This window comes from Acanthochromis polyacanthus, chromosome 7 (genome assembly GCF_021347895.1).
Source record: "Acanthochromis polyacanthus isolate Apoly-LR-REF ecotype Palm Island chromosome 7, KAUST_Apoly_ChrSc, whole genome shotgun sequence".
NCBI lineage: Eukaryota > Metazoa > Chordata > Actinopteri > Pomacentridae > Acanthochromis > Acanthochromis polyacanthus.
This window is the reverse complement of record NC_067119.1, coordinates 26,080,790-26,100,686: the sequence shown is the minus strand read 5'-3', so window position 1 is coordinate 26,100,686 and position 19,897 is coordinate 26,080,790. Positions and strand designations below refer to the sequence as shown.

The 19,897-nt window shown below is 43.0% G+C and overlaps 1 long non-coding RNA gene across 1 annotated transcript in view; it reads left to right on the top strand.

The window, feature by feature from the left end:
* The first annotated feature begins 1,297 nt into the window (after nucleotides 1-1,297).
* The window catches only part of LOC127534831 (uncharacterized), a 78,643-nt gene continuing 60,043 nt past the window's right edge, over nucleotides 1,298-19,897 (top strand). The window contains exon 1 of the long non-coding RNA XR_007943407.1: nucleotides 1,298-1,610. This is a non-coding gene — a long non-coding RNA (uncharacterized LOC127534831). The remainder of the gene's footprint in view (nucleotides 1,611-19,897) is intronic.

The following is a 19,897-nucleotide window of genomic DNA, read 5'->3' as shown; positions in this document are numbered from 1 at the left end:
TGCTAATTTGCTGCTTTACTACTAAGTCAGCTGCATAATGTCCTTTGAAAATAGTCCAGATGATGCTATTATGGCTGACCTTTGAAATTACACATTTTCAGTGGAAAGGAGTGTAACGAAAGACCACTATCAGAGCATTGCAGGAAATGTACTTTTTTTGTTTTGTTTTAAGAGCTCAATCCGTAAATGGATATTTTAGCCTCTGATCTGTCTCCTGGAAGTCCCCAAACAAGACGGAAGTGCAATGCCAGAGATCTTGCCAAAGTCCCCCAAACTAAGCATTAGCTAAGCAGAATGATTGGAGATCGATGTTTTCTTGTTGTTTTTTCCCCCCTACTTTTACTGTAAGGTTAGGAAATGTCACAGCCATCGCTAAAAGAAACTGTTTCTTGTTGGTAGGAAAGAGAAACAGCAATCTCTTATGCAAACTTCAAATTCCTGCCTTAGAAGGTTTTGCAGGTGTATAACAAGTATATTTTACCAACTAAACAGTAAACCTATTACCTTACTGATGATTGTTTGAGCCTTTCTGCCTTTTCGTAAAGCATCCCTAACATATACGTTGAGATCTGTGAGCCTCTATTTGTCTCTGTCTCCCTCTTCATCTCTTACCTTCTCCGTCTACGTGTCTCTCTTGCTCCCTGACCAGTGTGAAGTGTAATTGAAGGAGCAGTCTTCACATGGCCCACAGGCATGGAGGGGACATTGTGTGCGCTGTGGCGGCAAATTGCTCTCCTTGCTCCTTCAAGCCTATACCTCACCTTCACTCCTCCTCCTCCCCTCCTCCTCTCTTCATACTCTGCTCATCTTCTCACTTCTTTATTAGTCAATCCTCTATATCACCAGCCGCTCTCCTCTCCCTTCTCATCCTATCCTTACTGTCTTACCCAACTATTCGATGTAAAATTTTTGAATGGATTTGTGCTTTATTAGTTAGAATACAGTCAACAGTTGAATAGAAATGTGTGACAGAGCATAAATCTCAAAAATTCTACTAACACTGTCTTTCCACATTCATTCTAACGATATCTTACATGAGCCATTGTGGTTTTTGGAAGAACAACAGAGTTAATTCAGTAACTTTTTTAAAACTGTGTGCTGGTCTGCCAATCAAGTAGACAACCAGATAAGCAGAAGGTCTGGTTCGAAGGTGGTCATTGAGGACTAATTGAGAAAAACAGCCAGACTGTTAGCTGCAGTTTAGCAGGAACCGAGGGTGCACGAGCAAGAAAGGAGAGTAAGTAGAAGGGGGAATGAATACACACCCACCAGGGTTAGTAGAAGTGACAGAGCATCTATGATACAGGATGTGAGAAGTCTCCAATATGAAGAGCGATTTGAGCAGTCTGCCTGGAGAGAAGCACAGAGAGCAGGAAAGAGCTGCAGAGAATGAGTGAGGGAGATAGACAGAGGAGAAAACCTGAGGGAAGAAAATAGGGAGAGGGGAGAGTGGTATTCGGGCCGAGACGAAAAAGCGCATGCTTCATTAAGTGAGGAAGTAATCCTGGCTAATTAAGGCTCTCCATGACAGCACTGTCAAGGATGACTGATCCTTCAAATGGCACCTCCCTCTCCTGACTGACAGCCAGCCTGCTCTCACTGCTTTGAAGGTGAGAACTTTCTTACTTATTCCCACAGCTTTTTTTCCCTTCGTCGCCTCTTATCCCCAATTCAAAGTGTTTTTCTTTGTTTTGTATCTCATTATCATTTTGTAGGCAAGTGTGTGATGGCTTGTGTGTGTATTTGTGACTCTGTATGAATTCTTTCCTTCATACAGTGTGCGTGTGTGTGTGTGTGTGTGTGTGTGTGTGTGTGTGTGTGTGTGTGTGTGTGTGTGTGTGTGTGTGTGTGTGTGTGTGTGTGTGTGTGTGTGCGCCTGTGGGTGCGTGCATGCATTTTTTGTACATGTGTAGTAATTGCTGCAGTACCTGGGCAAAATACTAGAGGAAATCAGTGGATGGAAGGCGCAGCTCATTGATTGCTTGACTAATTAATCAGCTGCATTGGCTTCATGTGGATCCAGGCTTATTGAGTAGAGGCTTGGCACGGGGCCCTTTATGAGCCCATAATGATTCCTTGGCCCACGGGGTCAGGGCCTCATCTGGCCTTTAGCACAGTTGTGGTAATACTACACAACACAGAAGCTTAGAAAGCAACCATTCGTTGGCTAAAAGTTCATCCTGTCCTTAAATGTAAAACCTTGATGTGACAACATTAAGGTCAACTCTGTTTGACTGGGATCACATTTTTGAGGAGCAGCACGTTTAACTCTTATTTATAGCGTTCATTTTCACAGTGGGGTGCTTTCTCTACATGATCCATTGTGAGCACCAACGAGAAACCCTACAACCACATGTGTGCACTGACCTATACCATTCACAGAGGAGCTATGTTGACAGTTAGCGTCCCCCTGTAGGAGAGCCCACATGAAACAGCAACCTGAGCTGAAACCAGAGAGAGCAGAGGCCATGGTATATGACCCAGACGTCCAGACTGGGTTGTGCTGTCCTGCCTCCCATCAATCCTTGCCTGCCTCCCCTGCCCACCTCAACTCAGACTAGCTCAACCCAGCCTGCCCTAAAATGGGGGACTACGACAACCTGCTCGTAAACATGCCTATAAAAGTCCTGTTTGTATTGCACCAGAAGACTGCTCTGTCCCAACCCCACAGGAGCTCACGTGAGCAAGCACCCAAGATGACCGACTATCTTGGGGCTTTGGCAATCTGAGCGTCACAACAGGTGTCTCTCAGGGTCTGTGTTGCACAACTACTGTAGATGTGCACTCTATCATTGTTCTGGGTTTTGTTTATGTCCATGCATTTGCAAATGATGTCACTTGACATGATGTCATATGTTTATGAAGCAAATGATGTGTGTACACATGTCTGTGTCTGCATGTTTTATGTGTGAATGAATATTTTTCTGTGAGCCTTTTGGTATGTGTTCAGATGCTTAAAGTGTATGAGTCCACTTTATCAGCTCCCTGGGGATTTTTAATGGGTGACTGCATTAACACAGCCAGGCTTTAATAGCCTCCTTGAGATTTTTTTTTTCCCTCATAGTGCCAGCAACTCATGAAATAGATGATTTAACAGCAAGAAGCCTCTACATCACATGCAGATTTGGAGATAAAAGCCAAGTGAAGCTGGAGAGGAAGTATGCTGTCGGTTTAGGGGATTGGACATCAGTTTATCCATAAGTTTCATTCACTGAATGAAATAGAAACTAAATTGAGAAATGATCTTTGATTCATGCCGGATACATAGATTAGGTTGGGTGACTTCTCTACAACTGTTTAAATACAATAACAAATGTTTGTTTTAACCATATGACTCTCTGTGGCTTACTATCATATGTACGGTATATTTCAAATTAATGTACACCTACCTTATTGTCAACATGTATGAATATCATTTTTTTCATCATGCTGCTCTGCCATTAAAATTACTTGATCTTAATGACTACATGGCAGTGTCAGGACAGCTGGCTATTATATTTGCCGTCCTGCTGCTGCTGCTGCCGAGATGTACGATGGTGACTTTCTCCCATTCAATCCCATAAGCTCCCTGGTTCCCTTGGGTGGCTGGACTAGAGTTAAAGCACTAAGACCCAGGCAGTTAAAGTTTACAGTGTCGTAAAGAGGACTCACGCATGCCAGCTCTCTAAAGATAAAGCTAAATACACTGTGATTACTGCGTATGGTCAGCGGGCTGGAACTTGGAACTGCAGATGGACACAAAGATGATTTGCACTTTGTAATGGCACCTCATGTTTGAGCATGTTTTTTTAAACTGTGACACTGTATGTTTGTAGTGCGGATGTGTCTGCATGGATCTAATGTATAGCTATCTTGACAGCACTTAACATATGCTGATTGAGCTTAATTACAAGTATGTAAGTTATTATCATACTTTACTGATCATTCTACCTGATGCAGTGGACATTTGATTATATGGACAAAGCTGCGGAAATGTAAAATAAGATTAATTTACAGAACAAAAGAGCACACAGAGCTTCTGTGGCTTCCTACCCAATAGTTTCCACTATGCAGTTCCCAAGCGAGGTCTTGTGAATTTGTGTCTGTGTGTGTCTCTGTGTGTGTGTGTGTGTGTGTGCGCGCGGACGCTCACGTATACATGAGAGGGAGAGAGAGAGCGATTGTGTTTTAGAATCAGTGAGCACATAGGGCCATTTTTAACCACAGTCACAAGACGCCAGTATAGGGTTAGAACAGAGATGAGCTCCTGCTCTCAGAATAGTCCCTTGGAGGCCATGAGGCCTCAGCTACTGACCCTGTCCTGCATTCCACTTGGCAGACGCACAGTTGTTGGGTCAGACATGGTTCCTGTGCTGGGGAGGAACAAGCCGATTGGGGGTTGGTGGAGGGTGGAGGTGGGGTTGAAGGATGCAATGTCGCCCATTTCACTGACAACTGCACTTCATTTGGCACAACCTTTTTAAAGGGAAACCCAATAGGTGTATGGTTTTACCTTCTTACTTTTCCTCCTTTTAGCCTGTTTCTCATCACAATCTGTGTTCCCTACAGCCCTCGACTGTATCTGTATTACACCACAGTCTAAAAACTTCTCTCTCTGAGTCCTGCAGCATCATGGGTCCCTAAATCATATGTCCCTGCCCTTTCCATGCTGCAACTCCCTACATCCTTACACCCCACCCCCTAAAGCCTGAGCACAAAAATAATCCTCTATTGCTTGCATGATACATGCCTGGAATAGCTTCCATTGGGAATAAAAAGACCTAAATACAGCTGGACAATTTTGAGCGTAGGACAAAGGGGTCAGTGGAAGGTGAAGGGGTACAGTAACAAGAAGAATCTCAGCCAGCCTAATCATCACTAACGGTATTGCACTGTGCCTGGGAATGGGACTGATTTGCAAAAGAGTACCCTAGTTTTGGTGTCTTCAGTGGTGATATGTGTGATCTAAACTGTTAAACGAGTGAAAAAATGAGAGAAACAAAGGACAACTTGAGACAGATGAGGCTGTTTGAGGTCAAAGTGTGCAGACAGATTGCACTGGGGTGGCGCATGTTTCTGATTAAGTTTACTCACAACCAGCAATCAGCAAAAAATCCGCTACTGCACTTGTGTCATGCAGAATCTGATCTATTTCACCAGCACTGCACTTCATACTGACAGAGTTACAAGCAGTCAGACCTGCAAACCTCCCAGTCCAACCACAGTACACTTCTGTTGGCCAGATGGAAGTTGGAACCTTGCTCAGGGGTGTTGTGGCAGTGGCTGTTGCTTTCTCCACCCACAGTTTTCCAGTCTGTCTGGCAATTCCAACCATCGACACTTCAGTCTCAAGCCAGCCCCTCTGACCTCTGGGCTACCACTGCCCTGAGCACAAGTGTTACAGACAGTCAGTTTGGAGACTGTGTATATGGAGATTGAGCACTGATCTGTGTCTCCCCTCTGGGAATGAGTATATGGAGTGGTATGGAAGTGTTGTATGGACTCTGTCTTTTATTTTCAACACCCTACTCCCAGGTGGTGACAGCCCAGTGCTAAGTGCGGTAATAGCCAATTGATTTTGTTCTCTTTTTTTGTTGGTGGCTAGACATAAATCAAAGTGTCTGTCAGGGCCTCAGTGTAGTTGGGAGGGTGTGTGTGAGTGTGTGAGTATGTGTGTGTGTAATGGGGGTAGTGAGGGTTCTGTTTGGACTGGGAGAGTGTCAACAATTAATCCAGCCTCTGATCTGCAGGCCACTGCCCCTATGACCCTCAGTCACAATCCAATTGGAATAGCAGCGACATGAGTGAGCAAAAATCAACACAGAGAATCCTCCTGCTAGGTCCACCATATTTTTACAGCATCCTCTATATGCTATTTTGTTTTTTTTTTCTGACTGTAAATAACACATTTTACTCAGCTATAAGTAGGATGATTTTAAGGTTTTTTTTTGTTACACATTGTAAAACAGGTTTTAATTATGTAAAATCTTGCATTTATTTCACACAAAATGTTTTCTAAGTAGCTACAAATCTCCAGTCCCCCTCCCTCCTCAAGAACTCAAGACAGAGAGAAAGAGGTGGAATCATAGAGAACACAGATGTGAGCAACACTGGAACCATGTTAATCCTTTTAATTCAATTATGGTAAATAGGGACAGAGCTTCCTTCTAAACAAAACACAGTATGCAGGAGTTCAGCAGGCAGTGTCAGGGGGAGCCTCTGATGTAGGCAGGCAACCCAGTGGGAGGCCTGGTGGTCTCCTGGGATGCCTCTCTGCTCCCAAGCACCCTGCTGGGGTTCCCTCACCCCCCCTACCGAAGGCTCTCCCTGGCCTAGCACTAGCCTGTGGAATAAGGTGGCACAGAGTTGGACAATATGCCTGAAACAATGGGCTTTGAGCCACACACACACAGTATGCCTATGTGGCCAGCTGTAGTCATTCCTACACAGGCTTAAGGGGGGAGCTGGAGGGGGAGGAGAGGTCGGATGCTGTGTAATGTGTCAGGATTGAGTATTAAATGGGGATCTGTCAAAGTGCTTTGGGGCCTGCCTTGCTCATTCCTCCTGAAATGGTTCCGTGGAGCAGTAACCTGCTAACCTAGGCCAGACTGACACCAGCACCTCCTCCGCCATGAAAGAGAGTGTCTGTTCCCGGGGATGAACGCAGGACAGAGAGGGGGAGCAGAGGGGGCTGAGAAAGGGAGTATGTTTTTGAAACAGTTAGACAATCTGTTTGGATTAGGCCCACTGCCGAAGAGACATGGAAATGATGGGCAGCCAGGACGAGAGGAGGAGAGGAAGAGGAGGAGGGGAGGGGCTGGAGAGGAGAAGGGAGAAGGAGGGAGACAGATGGAGAGGAAAGGTGGTGGTGGAGGGGATGAGAGGAGGGGGCAGGAGGGGTGGGGGTGAGAAGAGGAGAGGGGTCGGAGACTGGAATCTCAGGATCTAAGGCTCTTTTGGCTTGATGGTTCCCAGATGTTGTAGGCCCCCTCACCCCTCCCTCCCCTCACTGTTTCTGTGCTGTGGTGAATACACAGGAGCCCAGTTAGCCATGCGGGACAGATGGGTCAGTGGTTGTGTGGAGATGGGCCTCCTGTGGTCCAGGGGAAATGGGAGGCGAGAGGCATCCTCTTCTCCAGTGGCTACGGGCCAGAGGGGGCAGACCTGGCTGTAATTTTTAATCCTCTCTTCACCCATCTCTAAAGTAAAGGGATGTGTGTCCTTGCGTGTGTGAATCTACCTGCACACACAGATTTATGTGCAGTTACCAGAAACTGCAGCAGCAGTTTGGAGAGAGTGGAGAAGTGGCAATAATTAATACCTAATATATTTCTCCTTAAAGGTATTTGTAGTGTTTATTTTGACAGAATACTGCAGTGTCGCAGTGACAGACTGCCGAATATGTGCAGGTGCATGGTCACACTGCAGCCGGTGTTGAAATTCTGCCGCTCCTTGATTTACAGCCCCTGGTTGCGGCCAGCCATGTTTCAGAATGACGGCGTGTTCTTGTCCATATCTGCTAAAACGCTTACACTCCTCAGCTCTGCTCCACACCTCCACTGCCCCAGTCTTCCTCTGCAGCAGAGTGTTATGGCCGTATATTAACAAGTTGTTGACTGGGCACTAAAGCACACATTTGTGAGTATATTAGAAGGTGTCAACACTTGAACAACACACCATTAAGGCCACCCACCTCTGTTCACTGCCAGTTGCATCGTTCCACCTTTATTAACCCAGGAATTACAGGAAGTTAACAGAGGTGGTAATGATGGAGTCACTTTTTGTGGTTTGGTGCTAACTTCGAATGAATTGGTTTTCAATTTGCTCAATTTAATCAGGTTTTTAAACAACAAAACATGAACATGATACAGTAAAAGCCATTAGCTGCATAACTGCAGCTACAGTAACAGAGTTTTACTTATATCTGCTCAGCTTAGAGGTGTACTGTGTAGTGAACTGGATTCATCCCAATGTTCTTATCCCGACTTTGTGAGTCAAAGCTGGGTGGCTCAGAGACAGTAAGCCCTCCAGTTAGAGAGAGTTCGAGAAGGCTGTTGTATCTTACCTAATTGTGAATTGAAAAGTGTTCACACATATGCTTATTTCAAGTCTGAGAAGTTTCTCTTATCCTTCTGGGTGCTCTTAAACCCAGAGCCACACGAAGGGAATATTTCACAGAAGCCCTGACTTAATTTGTGGTCATGGTTGCCAGATATGGAGAGAGACATTCTATCTCCCCAGAGAAGGGCGGATATCCTCATCTGGATGCAGTGGGGGAGGGTATTTTTGGACCATCTCATGGTTATTACTGGAGATCTGGGGATGGGAGTATGGTTGTATGTGTGTGAAGTAAAGGAGGGAAAGAATTGGGGGAGCCAGTGTGATCAGGATTCCACAGCTGGCTCATGTCACTCTTTGACCCTCACCCCACATATCCCCCACAAAATAAAAAAAGTCTAGACTGTGCTCTATGTCTCACCACTTCACAGAGACACACAAAAAAGCATATGGAGAGACAGACAAGATGAACGAAGCCATAACTTTCTCTTTCCCTTAAGGACTCAGTTCAAGAGACTCACCATAGGCTTTTTAGACTTTGCTTTTCATGGCAAGACATGGTGTCTATTAAGCCCATTAATAAATAAAGCAAGGCAATAGCGCCACCAAAGAAATAGATATCACACTATTACTTATTTAACCACTCTGCTGAATTATTTATTGTTTATTCCAAATGATCTTTTTTTTTCTTTCGAGTGTACACTTTCAGCTTGGGTATCCCATGTGAGCACTACCAGCAGCAGATGATTTGGATAGCCAAGTTCAACTTGGATGAGTTTGTGAGGGGGAATGTGCGGCTGCCGGTGCAAAACTACTGCAGGGGGTTGGGGAAAGGATCCTTGATGATCGTGTTACTGACATCAAAGAATAAGTACACCAAAGTCAACAGCCAAGCAGTATTAAACACCCACTGAAAGACATACTCTCTCTCTTCCCCTCTCTCACACTCATTTACTCTCTATGTCTTCCTCACTCTGTTCCTGAAACACTCAGGGTCCACGGAGGGAGATAAATTATGGGCCTAGTGGCTTTTTGAAGTCTGCTCGGCATCAACACCAATAAACGCCAAGCATGGCCCGCCTCCCTGCTCCTAAATTAAGTAATTATTACTGGTGGTGTGACTTGGCCATGTGGACTAGACTACGTCTGGGCAAGGCTGAAGGCCTGGGGTAGCAATGAAGACAGGCTGTGGGAACAAGCGCAGCATATGTCCTCTAATGAAATAAAGACCTCGGCTATATCCAAGCTGAGTGATTTACAATGATGCATAGTGACCTCTCAAATTCATGAGTCAAGGCTCGTGCATAACTTCTTCACTCTACCTGGCACATGTGTCCTAATGCTAATAACTCAGCCCTTTCATGCAGTGCTGTTTGTCGATAGCTTTTAATTTCCATACTTATTAGCTGTGGCAGACACTCAAATTAATCATCATTAATAAAAAAAAAAATCCCATCACACAAAACGCCTTAATTTAGTTGGATAACACAAGACATTGCTTTGATTTGAGGTCTGGTTATGCAAGAAGACTTTCTGCGGAACTATAAACCACTAGCACTACCTGGCACTGCTCTCTAAGTTAATGCCATAGTAGCTAGTACAAAAAAGAAGAAAAAAAAAGAAAAAATCAGCAGCTTAAAACAAAAGGATGGAGAAGTGCCAAAGCACACTGTAGAGAGGAGAATGAAGTTGAGGCAGAGCAGGCAGCTCATTCTCTTGGAGCATCCTTTAAAGTAGTGCCAAGGCCCTTTCTGGTGCCATTGCACTGCATCTGCCTCAAGGGAAAGATGAGGTGTTGAGCCTCTCCTCTCCTCTCCTCTCCTCTCCTCTCCTCTCCTCTCCTCTCCTCTCCTCTCCTCTCCTTTCCTCTCCTCTCCTCTCCTCTCCTCTCCTCTCCTCTCCTCTCCTCTCCTCTCCTCTCCTCTCCTCTCCTTCCCTCTCCTCTCCTCTGACACACGCCTGTCTGGCTCCTGCAGCAGGGAGATTGTATAACCCAAGTGTGTAAAACAGTCTTTTACGGCATTGTAAAGATTTACTATTGGAGTAAATAACGGTGGGAGAACAGGGCTTTTAAATGGAACCCAATCAATATGTCAGTGGAGGCTGCAGTAGAGGACAGGGCCGTGTCTGACGCCACAGGCAGGTAGATGGGGTAGATCAGTGAGCAGCACACCTAGGAATACGAGGAAGAGCTTTCAACATCCTACCTCAGCAGAAAACTGCCAAACAAAATCTCAACATGATTCATAATTCCATATATTGGGTAGTAAACTGCTACCCCAGCCTGCTTTACAGAATCTGGCAGAATGTTAGAAAGTTAAGCAGATACTAAACTTTACATAAAAAAACAAGATTTATCACGTTGAAGATTTATTAAAATCAGAAAACAACTATTAGCATAAGATGTAACATTGTCACCCATGAATAATATCCATACACATGCATTCACACTAGTATAAATTCAGCACTTTGCTCCCTCACAGAGACGCGCACATGCACTCGTGCGCAGAGAAATGCAGACATGCAATAAATTCCAAACCCTGTGAAAGCAGCGCTGGCTCACACACTCACAAATTCAGCCCCTATAGACTCTCACACATTCACACAGAGACACCCCGGCCTCATGAGCAATAAATCGCACAGCCCATCTAACAAGTTCATTTCCGGAGGCCAGAGAGGATGGGTCCTCTGACTTTGGAGTCAGCAGCCTTGTGAGGATCAATGGCGAGAGATGGAGAGCGAGGGGCAAAGAATCGAGCTGAGATACAAAAATCAATCAGCAATTTAATCGCTTTGGGAGGGGAAGACAGAAAAAAAAACGAGGACGGGAGAGAATTCCACAGCTTTTTTACTTAAAAAAGCAACACTTTGATTTAACCCTTTGACATATAGTATACATCTCTCAGTTTTATTGAAGCTTTTTGCAATGACAGGAGAGGCTCCAGAGGGAGCAGGTCTATTTTGAGACAGAAGATCACACAACTACTGTTTCTCTCTAAACTCTAAGACTTGGTTAATGTTTCAGAAAGAGAGTAAGGCATAATTGAGAAACTCCACTGTAGATCTTTAGCTTTTAACTATGCTCATGCTTTTGTCAAAACTTGCACACTGTTCGTACGCACAATCTAAGCACATTTTCAACATCACTGGAGGATGCAACTAAGCAGATGCCTTATTCTGTGAGCTGGGGCTGTGGGGTCAGAGGAAAGCTGTTTGGCATGAGTTGCAGTGCATCCGTTGATTACTGTCGGTAAAATGAGGATGCTGAAGATGATGATGGAGAAACATTTCTTGTGGAGGAAGCAGCTGATTTGGGGCTGGGTGTTGAGCAGGAACTCCTTCAGGTCAATGTCTGAGGCTTGGAATTGACACTATTGAACGAGCAAGCTTTAGACTAATAAAATGAGTGACAGCCTCTGGTGCAGAATCGAAGATATGGATCCTCTGAGGAGAAAAAAAGCAAGCTGGAAAAGGGAGGACATAGAACCTCTCCTGAAATCAGCTTGGCCAAAGAGGAAGAGACTTAATAGAAAGAGAGTGAGTTAATTGAAAAATGTTGCCACCTCTGCAAATGACCGATCCGGTGAGTTTCAGTGTATATTTTTGCAAGCATCTGTAGCCCTACATGTATTTTTTTCACTAATATAAGTATTGCACTGTATACATTATACAGAGCGCATTTGTCCTCACAAGTTCAAGTTCTGTCTGTATATTGTTAAAGGGCGTTGTGTATTTAGATAAGTAGTGTTTGTGTGCCCAAATAAGTATCGGTCTATGTACACGACAGCAGTTGTGTGTACATATGTGTGCCCACATGCCCATATTTATAAGGGTGTGTGTTTGTGTATGTGCTAGATTGTTGGGGCGTAACAGGCCGATTCCTCCAGAACTTAGGCATTGCTGAAACTTAGCAACAGGAGCCAGGGGCCTCCCTCCCCAGAGAGGCTGGCTGCCGAGACACATTCATTACCAGCCCAGAATCTTGGGCTGGATTAAAAATTCATGCTGTTTACAACAACAAAAGGCCCCCCGTTAAAGAATATGAGCCTTTCTGAACAATGGCTCCACCAAACCGTGAGCAGATCGCTGACATCTCAAAGGAGACCAGCGGTTGTGTACGAGTGTGTGTTTGAATTTGTGTGCGACTAACAGCTAGTGTTGTGCTTTCTCAGTGTATGCACACACCCTCATAGGCAATGGTGATATAAATAATGATACTGTTTACTGCAGCAGGGAGTGAAAACAGCCGAAGGGCACTTGAATAAGGACATGATTCCCTCAAAGTCTTGTGCCTTGTCATGCTGTTTACACCCATAATAAGGGAGCATGTATTTTCAATGTGCTGCACATGTGTCTGTAGGTATCCGTGTGCTTTCCTCGGAAAGAGCTGGATTTTGTGCCGAGTGTGTGACCCTGTCACTGCTCAGCTCGTTGACAAATGCCTGTATGCTGTGCTGTTGGCTGATTTGTTGGCAAAGGGGCCGCGCTTATGAGCTCTATTCAGTGTTAATTAGCACACTCCACAGCGATCATTATATCAGGTTCCTGTGGTGACGTTTGATTGCATTGTCCCTGTAGGGGGGGTGAAGCTTTACCGATAGGGGAGCAACCACACACATACAGTACACACACAAATTTCACTCACAAGACCACACATATGAGTGAGTAAAGAGGCACCGAAAACCTTGCACATGCATTTAAAGACACACACTGTAACACATGAGTGCACTTGGCAAAATATAAATATATGAGAGAAAGGGACAGGGGTGCAGAGACAGGCGCTCATATGAACAACTAGCCCCCATTCCATTAATGCCACACCGAACAGGTGCAAGGTCAAACCACTACGCCAATAATAGATGGTCCTCATCATTCTCAGAAATAGTTCTCTCATAGCCACTCAATGTTTCAGTAAGGTTGTGTGCTGTTTGTATTACGGTGACGTGGATGAGGTGAGAGGCCATCTAGCACAGGGCGGGGAGATCCCCTCTGTGTGTTCCCAGCCTTGACATTTGGCCTTTCTTCTCCATCAGATGCTAGAAAACAACCAAGCGGCTGACTGCACATTGTTGTGCCACCTTGGCCTGTTGGACTGCTGTTTGCTGCTATTTCTGCTTGAATATAAGTTGCGTTAAGCTAATATGCTAAAATGGGCTTCAGTAGCAGCACACCCTTTTTTGACAAGATATAAAAAACTGGCCTCAAAATGCTTTAAAATTTTAAAAAGGTTAGTCAATGCCACTGTGTTGGTAGTGGAGCTCACATAGTTGCTAAGATGGTGCTATTTCATCAGAACACTGTGTCCTGACAGCTCACAGCTATTCCTGAGGGGCCACTGGCTCATGAGCTTGGTGACATTGCATAATGAGGAGGACTGGGGGTGATAGTCACCCCCTAAACCATGGTCAGTGGCGCCTCATTCAGGGCACCTGTTTTTTTTTCTGCGGGCTGCTCTCCTGGGGCCTGGTTCAGGTTTCAGCATGTCTTTTCCAGAGTTCACCAACTGTCATTTCCCAGCCCTGGCATCTCACTGCAACACTGACTGACTGACAGGATGCTACCTTTGACTGTCTTGTGCTCTACAGCGCTGAGCCTTTCACATAATGGGGCTGTCATCTGGGTAGCACATCTACTGCAACAGTGGTCTACTTGTGTGTTTGTAGGAGATAGAACTAAGGTGTAAATGTAGAATTTCTGCATAACTGAGTCACTGGTCTTCTGGTATTGTAACTAAGAAGGATAATTTCAACAACTGATCTAAGAGAAGATGCAGATAGTCTTTTCTGAATATTAGAGGTCCTTGATGTGTCTCAGTGTCTAAAACATGCCTGTTGGAAACTGACTGCAATTATTTATGCAATGACAAAGCAGCTAAGAAGCGCCATATACACCCTTCTTTATGACCTTGTTTTTTTTGTTTTGTTTTGTTTTGTTTTTGCTGTTGAGGTATAATTTGACGATGGGAAAGAAAATGACAAAAGGTGTTCTGAATTGTTTTTGATTTATTGAATCTGTTTTCTGGTACCATCATTTAAATTCCTTGTATAAATACCACATTTTTCAATTGTTGTATTGTTCTTGTCCATACTGAATTTATCATTTAAACTTTCACAGTGTAAATCTGAAAATGTATATTAATCCTGAGGCTAATGCCATAAACAAAAGCTAATGCAGAAACAGGAGTTAGCAAAGCCAGAGTCCAATCAATGAAGAAAAGACTGAAGGTTTGAGCTAGAGCCACTTAATTAAAAAAAATAATAAAAAAAACACTCAAACATTTGCGATTCTGAAGAAGCATCAGTTAATGTGAAACATGCCTCACAAAAAAACAGATCTGAGAAGACAGATAATTAAGAATTGATGACTTGAATTTAAATGGAAAGGGTTACAAAATAACCTCATAGAGTTTATATATTCATCAGTCCACAGTTAGATTGGCTATAAATGGAGGGGATTTACTACTGTGTCTATTCTGCCTTGAAGTGGTCACTCAGCTAATATGACTGCAAAAACGCAATGCAGACTGTCAATGAGGTATAAAAGAAGCCCAGAGAAAAGCAACCACTGGAGCTGGTTAACATCTTAGTTAATAAGTCTTCCATATGCTAATAATCCTGCATGGCTGCATGGAGCGTTATGTCCATGGTATCACATCAGAAAAAGCACCTGGTCGGCAAAATTTTAGTATTGCAGGCCTGAAATTTGCAAAAGAGCACACTGACACTTAACAGTGCTGCTGGGAAAATATTTTGTGGACTGATGAAAGACTGAATTTCCCAAAGAACACACAATATGTCTCATGGAATAAAAGTATGTTGCATATCAATATAAAAATGTCATCCCAAAGATGAAGTGCAGCAGAGGAAGCATCATGAGCTTTAGTTGCTTTGCTGTCACTGGAACTGGACAATAATTCCTGAATTCATCGGGGTATCTTATGTTCACACTTTAAACCTATTATTTAGATAAACTTAATTAAATCGTGGAAATTATTTTCATATGATTAAATGGCAGTCTTTCAGCATTTAACTGCCCGATCAGCATTGTCTGGAAACATTTTTACAAGAAACGGTCAACAAATAGAGTTGGTATCTACTTTTAAATATCTAGGATATTTTATTGACGACCGTTTGTCTTTTAAAGAGCACATTCAGTAGTACGGTGAAAAAACTGAAACTCTTATTAGGATTTTATTACAGAAACAAGTCTTGCTTTTCCTTTTTTGCGAAACAGAAATTGGCAGAAACAACCTTTTTGCCTGTTATTGACTATGGAGATGTGTTGTATATGAAGGCTCCTGCTAGTTGTCTTAGCATGCTGGATAGCGTTTGCCATGGGGTGCTGACATTCATAATCAGATGTGGTCCCCTTACTCACCATTGTGAGCTCTATTCTAAAGTTAATTGGACACCTTTAAGTGCTCAGTAATTGGTACTATGTGTTTATTTACAGAACTATTCTGGGTATTGTTCCTTTCTATTTGTCTTGTCCTTTAACAAGGAAACATGGAAGTCACAATCTCCGATCTATGGATACTCTGCAGTTTGTCATCCCCAAAGTAAGATCTGAGCTGGGCAAGAAAGCATTTAGGTTCTCTGCACCTGATGCTTGGAATAAATTACAATCTGAACTTAAACTTCAAGCCCTTGTGACACTGAATGATTTTAAAGTTCTGGTGAAATCATTACAGTTTACCTGGTCTGTGTGCAAGTGTTATACACTCAACAAAAATATAAACGCAACACTTTTGTTTTTGCTCCCATTTTTTATGAGATGAACCCAAAGATCTAAAACTTTTTGCACATACACAATATCACCATTTCTCTCAAATATTGTTCACAAATCTGTCTAAACCTGTGATAGTGAGCACTTCTCCTTTGCTGAGATAATCCATCCCACCCCACAGGTGTGCCATATCAAGATGCTGATTAGACACCATGATTAGTGCACAGGTGTGCCTTAGACTGCCCACAATAAAAGGTCACTCTGAAATGTACAGTTTTGTTTTATTGAGGGGGGTCCACTCCTCTTCATTGGCTGTGCGAAGTTGCTGGATATTGGTAGGAACTGGTACACGCTGTCATATATGCTGATCCACACCTTTCAGAGTGGCACACCTGTGCACTAATCATGGTGTCTAATCAGCATCTTGATATGGCACACCTGTGAGGTGGGATGGATTATCTCAGCAAAGGAGAAGTGCTCACTATCACAGGTTTAGACAGATTTGTGAACAATATTTGAGAGAAATGGTGATATTGTGTATGTGAAAAAAGTTTTAGATCTTTGAGTTCATCTCATAAAAAATGGGAGCAAAAACAAAAGTGCTGCGTTTATATTTTTGTTGAGTGTATGTGAGCAAGTTTTAATGTTGTTAATTTTATCTACTGTTTACTGTTTTTAATGTGACTATGCTGCTGCCCTCTTGGCCAGGTCTCCCTTGTAAAGGAGATCTCTGATCTCAATGGGACTAACCTGGTTAAATAAATGCTAAATAAAATAACTATTCTTTTGGATAAGCTTTATTTACCTGGATTGGATCAACTTTATTTCCTAGTGTAATTTTGTGTTCTTTTCAATGCCATAAAATAAGTTGACCAGACCTAATTAAATTAAGTTGAACCTAACCCTTGGAAATAAGTTGCTTTAACCCCAATAAATTATGCTGACTCAATTGAACCATTAAGATGGCGTAGTGCTGAAAGAAAGCTATTTGTGGAGTAACATTCCGTTCATACAAGAAGTTTTTTTTAGAGTACATTATAACATCGGTACGACTGTAACACTCAAGCTTAATGGTTTTTTTGATGTAGAAGGACAATGACACAAAACATTTAAGTAAATCTGCTGCAGAATCACGTCAAACAAAGAAAACTGCATTCCTGGAAGGAATAAAATTCCTACCGAGCATTGTGCATAGCTCATCCACTTTTACCGAAAGTTCTCATTTGAGGTCATTGACTACGTTTATATGCCATTAATATTCGGGTTAACGTCAATATTCCGGTTTCTGAAACATTTGTAATAACCCGTTTACATGCCTAAACAGACAGAGTTACTCCTGTTTACATGATCAGCATAATCAATTGGGATATTCCCATCCAAACCGGGACACACAGACAACGTTATGACTTTCCAGCCGCCTTCTTGTAGATGTCGGTATCCCGATACTTTCTGCCGTCAATGAAAGACATTATAATCATGTCTTTCACAATGCTAGTAAAGTAGTCTGTTTCCTCCTCGCTCCAAAAGTGTGGCGCTGTGCTGCCGTGTGTGGGTTTCGCCATGTCTGTTTACCTCTCCTTGTGTATTTCCGGTGGGTCGCGCGCCAGACGCAGCATACAAGCAGCTGCCGTACTCAAAAGACCAAGATTTCTTTCGGATGAAACATGCACAGAACGCAAATTAATGTTTCTTTCTATGGGGATATTCCGATGCGCGTTTATATTACAAGATATTGGGGTTAGAAAAGGAGTAACCCAGGGGTCTTATTCGGGTTTTTAAAAACCGGAATATGAGCATATTCGGGTTTTTGTTGTTGACATGTTGTTGACATGGCCGTATGCAACCGGGTTATTGCTAATATTCCGGTTATGAAAGGGTTATTGGCTGCATATAAACGTAGTCATTGCTGACGAAAGAGGTTATTAAATCCAAGAGTTCACTTATTTTTTTCACCAGCACTGCCGATGCTTAATGTGTGTGTTAAACCCTTTGTGTGCTAATAGCCTAAAAACATTGTATTTCTCTATATTGTGACTTAATAAATGAAAATCAAATCACCCAAAACCAAATAATGCAGGAATCCAATCAATTCCAAAGTTTTTACAGGCTTTTCTTTCCTCTTTATATGTGCAGGATGAATTTATTTCTTGCATTTCAGCTGAAAGAACACTGCACTTTGTCACTTTGTGTGTTTAACATTGTCTATGTGGAAATAGACTAGACAGCGACATTGTAGTGATTCCACCTTAGGTTCATTCATACATTGTGATTAAAAACTGACACACAAGTCAGACTTTACATTAATTTACATCCGTCAAGTACATTTAAATCAGTGATTTTTGAACAGAGCTGTAAGGATTAAGTATAAAACTGTGTAGTGACCACAGGTGAGCTTTTAGATAAAACATTTGGAGAAAGTAAGTACACAGCAAAACAGGAACTAAATGAAAGTATTCTTATTTTTAAAAAAATACAGTTAAGTGAATCTCCTCCCTGACATTCAGAATAGCTCATGCTTGCTGGTATGTATGCCCTTTTGCACTGTAATCATAAGTATGTTAGAACAAATCAGAAGTCTGTGATCAATAATTGGGTTTATCCTGGAACAAAGTGCCTCATGCTAGTGTTCTGCAACTGTGAAAAGGCCATTGTTTTAAATTACCTCATCTGAACATGTGAATTCATGTTACTTACAAGGAATGAGTCTCTGTTAGACACGGGCCTCAGGCAAAAGCAAAGAATTCATTTAAGTCCTTGAAATTCTCCACATTCGGGAAGACTTAATTGAAGCCCTGGGTTGGTGTTACAGTAAATGAGAGAAAATAGTGTCATGTAGCACAAATTCATGTGTGTAATGTGTGTTTGCACTAATCCAATTTATGGTTGAAGAGTGGCCGCAAGAAAGCCTTTAGTTAAGCTTGCCTGTTGTCTCTCTTGGCCACCCTACCCAGTGTTCTGGGTTGGGACCTGTGATGTGGATTGGGTTCTCCTCGCACTAGATGCAAAAACTAAAGGTTCCCCTGGCAGCAGCTATAACACCCTGACTGCTCATCCTCATTCAAAGCTTCAGTCTTGAAGAGGTACAGGAGAGGCCACTTGATAATGGTGACTGAATAAAACCAGAGGAACACGATCCCGATGCTAAGCAGGTAAATGCAAAAGAATGAGCTGGCCTCTTTGTCACCTTGGAAAGAGCAAGTGGCTTTTGTATTTGTGAATGAAGGCAAGATCACTCTATGAATACCCTCCTTACTTGCCTCTCTGTGGGATTGAAATGCCAACTATCTCTCCATTCCACCCCTCGTCGCTCTCGGCTCTTGACTGTCGCTCCCTAAATGTGAGGCCCTAACTTACACAACTTGAAAGAGAGACAGAGAGAGGGAGAGAGACAACACACAATTTTACACTTGCGTGCACACAAACAAATAAGGCAATATTGATTGGAGCCACGACTGCATTCACACTGATGCTCCTCTCAATAGATCAGTCATGCTCTTGCAGCTTGCCCTGCTGCAGCCCTGCAGTTTAACACCGTTAGCCTGCCCTAAAGGACACATTCAATCCACCTGACACCTAAATAGGACCACTAACCACACATACATGCACACTGTGCTCCTTAGAGCATGAACACACCCCTAATGTCTAAATGTGATTGCTTACATAAATGATGGCAATTCTAGCTCTAATATTACAATAACAAAGCCCTATTGATCTCTGTAGGGACAATGTTTATTCACTTGCTGAATTAAAGCATGACTTCAGCTACAGAGCAGAAACCCCAGAAGTTGCTACAGTTACAGCTTGTTTGGAAAATCATGTCAAACAGTAAATTCTGTGGGGAGATTCCTGAAAAAAAAGATAAAGTTCACAGGCACAAGTATTCCTTTGTGTCTATCCATATCACTACAAGCACGTTGTTTTAAATGGAGTATTGTGCTCTTTCTCTTAAATGTCCTTGCATTTTCACTCAAGCCTTGATAGTCACACTTACCTGAAATCCAAAAGACACATTATCAGTCTCAAAGTGTGGGAGTGGGAGTTGCAACACTCCTGATTCACACTGCCACCAACCCACAGATTGGTTGGCACCTCTGCGGGAGTGAAAGCTGAATCATAATCAGTGGGTTTACATGCG